The sequence below is a fragment of the Balaenoptera acutorostrata genome, chromosome 2, assembly GCF_949987535.1.
Source record: "Balaenoptera acutorostrata chromosome 2, mBalAcu1.1, whole genome shotgun sequence".
NCBI classification, from domain to species: Eukaryota; Metazoa; Chordata; class Mammalia; order Artiodactyla; family Balaenopteridae; genus Balaenoptera; species Balaenoptera acutorostrata.
In genome coordinates, this window is record NC_080065.1 from 25,355,197 (window position 1) to 25,367,336 (window position 12,140).

Consider the following 12,140-nt stretch of genomic DNA (forward strand, 5'->3'; position numbering starts at 1 on the left):
GTGTGACAGTCAGCTGATAGCTGTGCTCCACACAGGCATGGCTCTGTTCTCTGTGATCTCCAGCTCACGAATTCTGGCTTATATTTGAGGCTTGTGTATCTTCTTATTATAAACTATAATATTTAACTTATTCAAGAACTTTTTCCATCTTTAGACTCCATTATTTATCCTTAAGGAAGCAGATTTTTGGGTTGACTAAAATAAGCAGTTTAGAAGCTATGATAGCCCTCTGATAAACTACTCCTGGATTATTATATAGTGGTTACATCTGCAGGATTTAGAGGCAGACTTACTGGGGAATATTTCCAACTTTGTTATTTATTAACTGTGAGAACCTAAGCAAATTATCTAATCTGTGTCTATTTATATCAGAAATGCATGTTTGGGATTGACATATATACACTCATATGTATAAAATAGATAACTAATAAGAACTTGCTGTATAAAAAAAAATTCAAAAATTCAAAAAAGTATGTAATAACAGTCCTACCTCAATGATAGATTGAATCAATTAATAGATTTAAAAAGCTGAGAATAGTAGCAAAGCCATAGTCAATACTCAATAATATTGAATACTGTCAACTAAAATAATAAGCACTTTTAGGTAGGGTAAGGAATAAGGTAAGGTGTTGTCTCTTTTGTTTACTATTTTATCTCCAACGCCCAAAAAGCCTGGTATGGAGTAAGCACTAAAATGTTTCTTGGGTTAATAAATTTTAAGGTATTTCACTAAAATATCTTACATCATTTATATATTTGTTAACACAAAGAATTCAAAACTCAAAATATGGGTTAATGTAATTGATATATTCATCCCAAATATATTCATTCATGTAACCAACAAATATATGTAAACTAATTCCAGAGTGTTGGCATGTGCTATGTGCTAAGGATAAGTGAATAAGTAGGATTTGATCTGTGTTATTCTGGAGCTGCCACACTGGTGCAGTAGATGGTCGTAGAAAAATAAAAGTGAGAAATGTAGCTAGTGCATTTAAAGCTTATATTAAAGGGCTCTAATGTATTAAATTTTTTAAAACAAAGGGAAATGTATACATCTCACCTGGGATATTAATTGGGTTAACTTTTGAACTTCATGAATGTCCCTTATGTTACGGTCAGTTACTATATTTTAAGACAGTCTGTTATCAAGAAATAGGAATTATTTATTTTAGACATATAAGATCATTCTCATATTTTCTGCTGAAACAGTGCTAAGATGAATAAAGTACAATAGCCCACTAAATAATCAAAAAGAATATTTTCTGGGAATTTATTAACTTCAGACTTTAGGAATCCAGTAATCTTTACATTTTTGCAAGTATATTAATATCAAGAAGTTATTGCTTTAACACTAAGATCTAATACTTCCAAATGATCTTTTTGATATTGGTGTAGTATTTTTTTTGGAGTATGGAATAATTGCATAATCATAGTTTGACCTTTAGAGTGTTTTATAATAATACACTTCTATACATGTAGGTTAATCAAAACTATGATTAGTCGGAATGTTATTACCTCTAATATAGAAGTTTGTAATGCCATCCCAGACATATAGAATTGGATATAAATTAAATTGACAAATTTCTTATCAAAACTGAAATCATAGAATTAATATGGATTGACTATTCTGGTAATATTGTCTTTCAAAAATAATTTGAAATCACTTGCTCTTCAGATTATCATTTGATTTATAACTGATATGACAGTTTCTTTTAAAGTCTCTGAAGCAAATCACAGTCCTGTAATATCATGTTCAGGTTGATAGGAGATACTGTCTGCCTTGGGTTATAAGAATGCTCACCAGGGTTGGGGCCTTTGGAAAGAGTTGACACATACAGTTATTCAGCTTGTTCAGAATCCCCTTAGGAGATTCATAGGAGACAGGTTTAGGCCAATTGACTGAGTGATCTGCTGACTGAACAGCTACTAGGTATGTATTAAACAAGTTTTAGTACAAAGCACTATGCTAGAGTTTTCTTCCAGGTGTTAGGGGAGAATTGTTATGGAATCCCCAGGGGTGGAATGAGTGTGTCTGTCTCTTCTAATTGGACTGAGCATGTTTATAGGGGTAGCTCCTGGCTGAGTCTGCTCATTGTGTGTGGGAAATGATAGGGATATAGTACTTATACCTCTAGATACTCGGGTTCCTTTTGAAAAACCTGTTTTAACTTCTGCTAATTAATTCCAGTGGTGCTTTTTAGCTCTAGGTTTCCAGGGCTGTCAACATTACTTATTTAGCCAGTGATGATACTATAAAATCTTTTGAAAGCAATGTAGGGAAGTGCACAAAATCATATATTCTGGAGCCAGAGTGTCTTCTGTTTGAATCCTCAGTCTTCTTCCTTTTAGCTATGTGATTCTGGTAAAATATCTCTCTGTGCTTTGGTTTCCACAGCTGAGGAATAGGGACAATAATAATACACATCTCATAGTATTTTTGAGAGGAATAAGTGCATACATAGACATAAAGCACTTAGCAAAATGCCTGGCACATAAGTTCATTCGGGAAGCATTAGTTTTATGTGTGTAATGTATGTTAGATGGGACTTACACTAAGATCTCATAATAGACCTTTTTTGTTGTCTCTCCAGATAAATTTTCCTGCTCTGTGTTGCAGGATGCTAAAATCTAACAGTGTGTGACTACATCACTGGGCTTCCATGTCTTTTAGCTTCCTACAGCATTTAGCCAATGGAAAACACCAGAAGTAGCTAAGAAGAGAGAGATGTCAAAATATTGATGCCCCTCTCCCCTTGCTTTGAGTGTGGTATTAGACAGATTTCTCGATACAGATCCTGATTAGGAACCTTATTCCAAATTTTGTTCCTGTCACATTGCTTTTCTCCGTATTCTTTTTGGAATTGGTGGAAAGTCTTCTCATTGTCATTGGTCACTGGGTGCTTCACTCTCTCTTGTTCTCTTAATTCTGTTCACTCTTTTATATATAATCCCTTTCTTCAGTTAAACACATTGAACATGTTGGATATGACATCTTTCTTTTTTGATAAATGTAAGATGAGGACAAAAATAGGTCATTAAATACTTCTCTGAAGCTGACTAAGAGATTCCTGAAATGTCTTTGCTCTCCAATCACCAAGCACCTACTCTTCATCTAATTTTATGTGCTTAAGATTACAAGGAAACAGAGGGATAACATGAGACGTCAGATTTACGAAGGATCTTGTTCATGGAAAATTGACATTTTAACTTGCCTCCTCAATGTGCCGGGTAGGAAATGATTCTTCCTTAGTGCTTCCGCTTTTTTTTTCTATATAATAAGCCACCCTAAAACTTAGTGCTATAAAGCAAAAGCACTTTCATTTAGGTCACCATTCAATGGGTTGGCAATTTGGCTTAGGCTCAGGTGTGTGGTCCTTCTCATATTGGCCTGGATATTATTTTCTGGACTTGATCACAATTCTGGGGCATTTGCTGGAATAGCTAGATGCTCTCTTCATATGAGTATGATCTCTTATCCTCCAGAAGGCTAGCCAGGCTTGTTCAAGTGAGGGAGGAATAGGTTCCAGGGAATGGGCAGAGCTGCAAGTCCTCCCTCTTGAGGTATAGGCTTGGAACTTGTACAAATCACTTCTCCCACATTCTTTTAGTTTAAAACAAGTTGAATTGCCAGTCCAGATTTAAGGTATTGGGAAATAGATTACTGTTGTGGTTTGAGGAGTTGTGAAGAGCATCTGTCCAGTTTTTCAATCTACCATAGTCCTACCTCCCAAAGTCAGGTGAAGTGTTACTCCAAGAGAATCAAGCATAATTCACATAAGCAGATCAAGGATATCTGTTAAAAATAGAATCTGGCTTCCTTTTTCTTCTTAATTAGATGCTTTCTAAGTTCCTGAATAGGTGATTTACTCTAGTGCTGTCATCAAAGCAGAATAGAGAAAATGGACCAGAATACCTTTTAGGGAAAATCCAACATGTATCTCCTGATTTTGAATGGTGAGCAAAATTCTGGAGGCTCTTTCCACTACTGCTTATATTCTTATAACTATGATACTGAAATAGCCCATGATGGTGGGGTGAGAACAAAATAGGAATAACTGCCTGTGGAAAAGATGGAAGCTGTCTCTCAATTTCTCAATCCTGTCCCCTTCCCCACTTTCTCCATGACCCTTAAGAGTATCTTAGAACTTTTGAAATTCCATATGAAGGACTACAGAAAGCACAGAGAATTTGCCTGAAGTAAAATGACTAATGATCCCTAGAAAACAAGAAAATTTAAATTTGGGAGTGGGAAGACAGTTGGTCAAGTCAGTAAATAGTACTATACAGAATTGCCTAACGGCAAGGAGGTGACTTTTTTACAGATACTGTTAGAATTTGATGGTAAAAATTTTTATGTTGTCTTGAGTTTTTTAATTCCTTTAGGTGTGCTATCAAAATTTTAATATTTAAAATTGTGTTATTAGCACAAAAATTTGACCATCATTGTCCTAGTGGGAATATACTTTTGTATCAGACATTAAGCTACAGAGGTTCAAACCCTATTGTCATTTGTGCTCAATTAATTTCTAGCACAGTGCCTGGGTCTAAAACACATGTACACAACAAAGCGATTAAATGTTGTGTCCATGCAAAAGTCTACAGCTTAGTATAGAACAGATTTTAGTGTAATGACCTTAATAATTTTTGTAATGCTTATGTTTGTAAGCATTTGTTTTTATTTTCCCTAGAAACTACCTATGAGATGCTAATCAGAATATAATAAAATGCATGTTCTGAGATATATATATATATAAATATACATATACATATATATATATATACATATATATTTATATGTTTACAGTTGATTCTTTTCCCATTTGAAATTTTATACTTGCTCCAAGGAAGTAAGTTTTCTAAGAATTTTTATCCAGATTTTGATTCCAGAATTTATTTTGCCCCTTTGTACTTGACAGAGTCATAATATACTCATATGCATGTTCCTATTCATTATAAACAGTTTCAGAGCTGAAGATTTCTCTTTTGGCAATGTATATTACTGAGTAAGCTAATGATGATGGACACTTGACAAATCCTAAAATGGAAATGGTAAAAAACATAACTTAAATAAGATAAGCAAGATAAACCAGGGGAAGATTTATGGCCTTTCTTCTTACTTACTGTCTCCCTGGCCACTTATTTTTCTCCTGTCAGTATGCATTGATAGGCTTGTATTCGTAAAGAACATTTGTCTAGAAAGATGATGAATGCTATAAGAGAACATGAAAACTTTCATATGAGCATATTATTGCTTAAATCATTGTCATCTTGGTTCTCAGTGGATTAGAACTTAACTCATTTTTCTATGATTGATTTTATTTTATTTGAGATTTAATTTTAAGTTAAAATTTAACGAGGTAATTTCCTTTCCCTCATAATTGAAGAATAAGGATAAACTTTCTCCCCTTTTTCTCAGAACAGTATTCTCCTTTTAGAAAAATTCTGAAAATGCAACTACCTTTTGAGGTTTGAGCATATTTTTTAGCTTGGGGCTTTTCTTTTTTGTTCACTTATATTTCACTGCTTTTCCTCTTGGACCCTCATATGAATCTGTAAAAAGAGATTTTCCCTCAAAGATGAGTAGAATTTCCTCTTAATCTTAAATTCACATCCTTGATCCCAATTCACAAAGGTGTTTTTACTGCATATGCAGAAATTTATCAACAATAGATGCCCAAAATTGTTAAGTACACATTTGTTTTTCTTCTGAAATATTATTTTATTTATAGGCTTCTGTTGCCTGGTGGCATGCATATTTATTCTTAAAAGGAAGGTGAATATAGTATTTAAAGAATAAATAGAACATTTTTTGTTAAGCTGCTGAAAATAACAAATCATGCTAATTAATTAATTTGTCATATATGAACTAACAGCAAGCAGTTTAACTCTATTCATTTCAACTGAATTAAAGTCAGTTTTTAAATAAAAATTTTTAGGAATTCAGATCACTCTTCCATTTAACATCGATTTGCATTTAAATATCTTTTAACATTGTTTCTAAATTATTTGTTATTCAGTGAGCAAAACTGATGGTTATTGCATTAAAGTTTTAATGAATAAAGGTTGAGAATATTTAATATAATTTCATGATAATATGTATGAGAGTTGATTATTAATGAAAAATGCAGAATATGATCTTTCATTATAGCTGGAAGGTTAAGGAATTAATTTTACAGACCATGAAATGGAAATAACTTCCCCACTATTTTATTAACCAATGCTTAGATAAGTATAATCAACTCCCCTGTTCAGAGCATGTCTCTTCTCTTATTTAGTGACACTAGATCGACATTTCCATCAGTTCATTAGGTTAATATAATTCAATAAATAATACCCAAGTAAGAACCAGATCATATTACATGATTATTTCTTGATAAGATGCCTTATTTCATTAAGCAAATATCAACAATTATGAAGCTGGAACAAGTGTGAATCTGTTAGCTCCATTTTTTATAAGTTATGTAGTTTATTAGCATGATGGCATCAATACAGGAAAACAAGGGGATATTTAGAATACTCTAAGCTTCACAGATAGTTTTTCTCTATTGTTTGGATAGTTGTAATTCAAAGTATGTTTTTTTCCTATAAATGTTAAAATCGAGTATAAAAACACAGTCAGATAACATATGAACTGTCCTGTACATTTTCAAAATATTTCATTATATAGGTGCCAACAATGACTAGGAATCAGTATATGAACCTGTTTAGTACAGTATTATTTTAGTTTTACCCTTGGCAATGTTTCGAATTTTTCATCATTGAAAAGTTGTCTCAGAACTTCAGAAATATTTGGATTTAGACAAATTTAAAATCATGCTGGGAATGGGTGTGTGTGGGGCAGAGGGGAGGGCCATCAAAATGCTACCTTGGCTTACCTGTGATTTGATTTAATTGAATACACATGGCAAAAAAATAAATAAATAAATACATATATTTTATTCAGTGACCAGAGAAAGAGGTAATGGGACTACTGTCACCATTGCCCATTTCCCTTCTTTCATCCTTGTAAGAGATGCCCAAGTTCCAGATTGTCCTCTTTAGAATTAATATGGCTAATGACAGGTATAATGTACAATAACCCTTCTTGGAATTAGATTTAATTGCTGCTAGGCCCCATCTTCATTTGCTTGCTCCACAGACTAACTCAAAGTGGTCTTTCAAAAGTTTTAAAGTATCATGTGGAAATTCAGAATGTAAGGTCTCACTTCTGGCCTCAAATCCCTGCTCTTGCATTGTGCTTTCTCTGCCCAATCCTGTGCTAGGAAACAGGGCAAGCTTCCCACTGTTATCCACCTTCAAGGTATGAATACCTATTGTTGTTAGTTTTAACAGAAGATTCAAAATAAACTCAACTCTATTTTAGCTTTTAAAGAAAAGTAGACATATTTAATTCTATACGTATTTCCATATTATTTTTCAAGGCAAAGTAATAATATACATAATTCTATGGGAATTTCTCCAATCACAGGTAATTTTCCCACCTAAGGAAAAATAACCAACGGAAATATTGTTCATTTTGTTGCATCTTAGTTTTGCTGTCAGTGATATTGTTTGGACACTATCCTAACATTTTACTATGTTTAAATAATAAAAAATATGTATTGACTCTTTGGATTCTTTTCTATAATGTAGAGATTATTATATATGTTGTTATTTAATAGTAAGCATTTCAATGATGAAAGTTTCCATTGCTCCATCCAGCCTATACTTGATGTTCATGCCATTAAAGAATGGTAATGAAGCACTCAGTCCCTGGCTCACTATAAGAACACAATAAATCTTTGTTGTATGTGCTCCCCTGAATGGCTTGTTTTATACTATAGCAGAGAATACATTTTTAATACTTTATTTTAATATATTGTAGTTCTGTTAGACTTTGCTATTTATTATTAGATATTAGATGGCTTCAGTTTCAGATATTATCATTATCTAAAACTTATTTCTGTAATCAGACACCTCACTGTGTTGCGGGCAGAACTTTTCAAAACCTTTGAAAGACCACTTTGAATATATATGTATATATATATAAATATATATGTGTATATACATATGTACACATACATATACATATAATGGAATATTACTCAGCCATAAAAGGAATGAAATCTTGCCATTTGCAACAAATGGATGGACCTAGAGGGTATTAAGCTAAGTCCGTGGTCCCCAACCTTTTTGGCACCAGGGACCAGTTTCGTGGAAGAAAATTTTTCCACAGACCAGTGGTGGGGTCGGGGGGGGGGGTGGTTCTAATGTGAGTGATGGGGAGAGATAGGGAGCGGCAGATGAAGCTTCCCTCGCTCGCCTGCCACTCACCACCTGCTCTGCAGCCAGGTTCCTAACAGGCCGCGGACTGGGGACCCACGGGCTAAGTGAAAGGTCAGACAGAGAAAGACAAATACTGTATAATTTCACTTTTATCTGGAATCTAAGAAAGCAAACGAATAAATAACAACTTAACAGAAACAGATCATAGATACAGAGAACAAAGAGGTCATTGCCAGAGGGGAGGGGTTTGGGGGGGGAAGGAAAGACATAGTTGAGGGAGATTGAGGTACAAATTTCCAGTTGCAAAATAAATGACTCATGAGTATGAAATCTACAGTGTGGGGAGTATAGTCAATAATTATGTAGTATCTTTGTACGGTGATAGACGGTAACTAGACTTATCAAGGTGATCATTCTGAAATATTGAATCACTGTGTTGTGTTATAGGAACTAACATAGTGTTGCAGGTCAATTTATACTTCAAAAACAAACAAACCAACAAATAAACTCATAGAAAAAGAGATCCGATTGTAGTTACCAGAGGCGGGAGGTAGGGGGTTGGGGAATTGGATGAAGGTAGTCAAAAGGTACACACTTCCAGTTATAAGATAAAAAAGTACTAGTGATATAATATACAACATGATAAATATAATTAACACTGCTGTACATTATTCATGAAAGTTAAGAGAGTAAATTTTGAGTCCTCATCACAAGGAAAAAGAAATTTTTCTATTTCTTTAATTCTGTATATGAGATGACAGATGTTCACTAAATTTATTGTGGTAATTATTTCATGATGTATGTAAGTCAAATCATTATTCTAAATATCTTAAACTCATATAGTGCTATATATCAATTATATCTCAATAAAATTGGAAGAAAAAATATAATGGACTATAATATTAGACACAAATAAGCAATGCCATCACTAGGTAGATATATAGACCAAATTATTTTAAATGTGATGGGGAGAAGGAGCAAGGAAAGCAAACTGACATGACATATGGGAATCAGGACTTAACTCTGAAGGAGAGATCCAGGGAAAGCCCAGGTTGATCAGGGGAGGAGGTACTTGGATATACTTGGCATACAGGGTAATTAATGTCTCAGTTGAGTGGTTTAGTGACTGAAGGAAAGATTTCTTCAAGGAGTGAAATTGGTACCCTACATTTTTGTGTTTCTAAATTTCTAGAGAGAAAATTTAGACAATTGACACAGAGTTTGGAGTTAAACTAGCAATAAGGACACACAGAAAACCAAGCCAAAAATAGCAGGGAGGGCTTCCCTGGTGGCGCAGTGGTTGGGAGTCTGCCTGCTAATGCAGGGGACACGGGTTCGAGCCCTGGTCTGGGAAGATCCCACATGCCACGGAGCAGCTGGGCCCGTGAGCCACAGCTGCTGAGCCTGCGCGTCTGGAGCCTGTGCCCCGCAACGGGAGGGGCCGCGATAGTGAAAGGCCCGCGCACCGCGATGAAGAGCGGTCCCCGCACCGCGATGAAGAGTGGCCCCCGCTTGCCGCAACTAGAGAAAGCCCTCGCGCGAACCGAAGACCCAGCACAGCCATAAATAAATAAATAAATAAATAAATAAAATAAATTAAAAAAAAAAAAAAATAGCAGGGAAACCATAAACCATAGCATATATCATTTTGGTTACATTGAAATAAATTACAGTGAAAACAAGCCACATATTTGTGAAAGATACTTATAATATACATCACTTAAAAATTATTGCTATCAAAATTATATAACTATGTGTTTAGAAACAATAAGAAAATAAAAATATCTAAAAACTGTTCCAGACATGAATTGGCAATTTGTGAAATTAACTGAGTGACACATAAACATAAGAAAAAAATGCTTAATTTCACTAGTAAATTCTTCAAGAAAATCTAGAGGAAATAATTTATAAGTAAAATATCTTGAATTTTAAATGCTGACAATAATATGGTGATTTTTATGCATGTTATTAACCCTAAGTTAGCTAACAATATCCCATCAAACAACAGCAACAAAGACTGCAAATCAGATAATGTTGGTGCATTGCTATTTTGAATGTATAGATTTAAATAATGGGTGTTTCTATTTCATATAAATTATCGTCAAATAATATTTATTCTTTAAAAATAAGCACATATTATTACTGAAATTTATTTAAACATATTTAAGTAAGAAAATGTTTTCTTAGATTTGGTCAGTTACCTTCACCCTTACTCTACTACCCAAGTCCCAGAAAATTGTGGGCTGAGAACAGTTTAATGCTTAGAAGATTGTAAAAATAGTTAAAACAGCAGAAGCACAAGATACTTATTTTATTCCTCCTTTGTGTTGGCTTCTGTTTTGATTCTCACATTTGGAACTGATGGCCTGAAATCTAGTAAATCTCACTACTATATTCTTTGAGAAGCAAAGATCATTGAGTGTAATTTTAGTTCAGTGTGAAGCTTTAAAAAAAAACTGGAAAAATTATTCATGCTTTTTTTTGTAATTTTGAAAAGGTCTTTTCAAATAGTGACTTAATGATGATCAACCAAAATTCAGTAAACAGTATTTTGATTTAAATTCTAGGCTGTAATCAATATCATATTGAAGGCATGCACACTTATAAATTTGAGTATAATTATTTTTGTTTACATTTGTTTTGTTTTAATCTCCTATGTATTCATAATATTTTACCAAATTAATTATTATATCTAAATATTGCACATTCCATTCCCCATTTGTAAAATATTTGCTGCTTTTCAACAAGGTATGAGGCACTAATCTAGACACATGGGATATTTTAGTTAATATAACATATGAAAAGATTATAATATCTGAAAATTGTCAACCAAAGGTACCAGTCATTGCTGGAGGAAGTTATCAAGAGGATGTGACTGCTGGTTAACCTGCACACTGGAACCGGGCAATTGGAGGCTCCACACCCACTCTCCGCCCTTGGGAAGCACCTTCTGCCCACCATTCCCACACCAAGGAGTTGTTTTAAAGACACAGCCTTGAGAGAGTAAGGTATGTTGAGACCATCTGAATTGAATATTTGACTGGACCCAGGTAAGACTTCTATATAAACCTTTAAGATTTTGGTGGGAAATTGCAGAGATCTACTTGTCTTAAGGCCGCAAAGGCAGTTCTCACATGTAAGATTCCTTGGTTATTAAAACTGCCACATATTAATCTGGAGCAGCCTGCCTCTTTCTTTGTTCTCTCCTTGTCCTATGTGTACAAGGTCCAGTTTACGAACCAAAAAGAATTCTAGTAGAAATGGGCAGACAACAATTAGATGACCAACAAATTGTGTATAATGTTGGATGGTGATATTTGCTGAGAAAATATTTATTTTAAAATAAATGTGGAAAGGAGAAATGGGTTTGGAGGATTGCAGTTTTAAATAGATTGTTTAATATAGTCCTCATCTCGAAAGTGGCATCTGACCCAGGACTTACAGGAAGTTACACAGTTAACTTCATGGATATCTGGGGAAAGATTGTTCCAAGGAGAGTGAGCAGTCAGTTCAAAGGGGAAAATGTTAGCATTTGTAAGGAACAACAAGAAACCCAGAATAACTGAAGTGACATGAGTTAAAGATATAGAGGCAAATAAGATCAAAGAGATAATATGATCGGGATCTAGTAAATCATTTGGGAGGACTGACTCATTTTGAAGAACAGTTGATAAGTTTTGAGTCGAGAAATGAGATGCTCACCTTTATCTAATTAAAACAAAATAAACAAAAGAAAAAAGAAATGCAACCTGCTCTGTATTTGGTGTTCAAATAGATGGTAGGGGCAAAGGCCAGTAAGGAAGAACACTTAGAAGCATATTGCAGTTATCCAGGTAATACTTTTAGACCAGGATTGTAGTAGGAGACGTGAT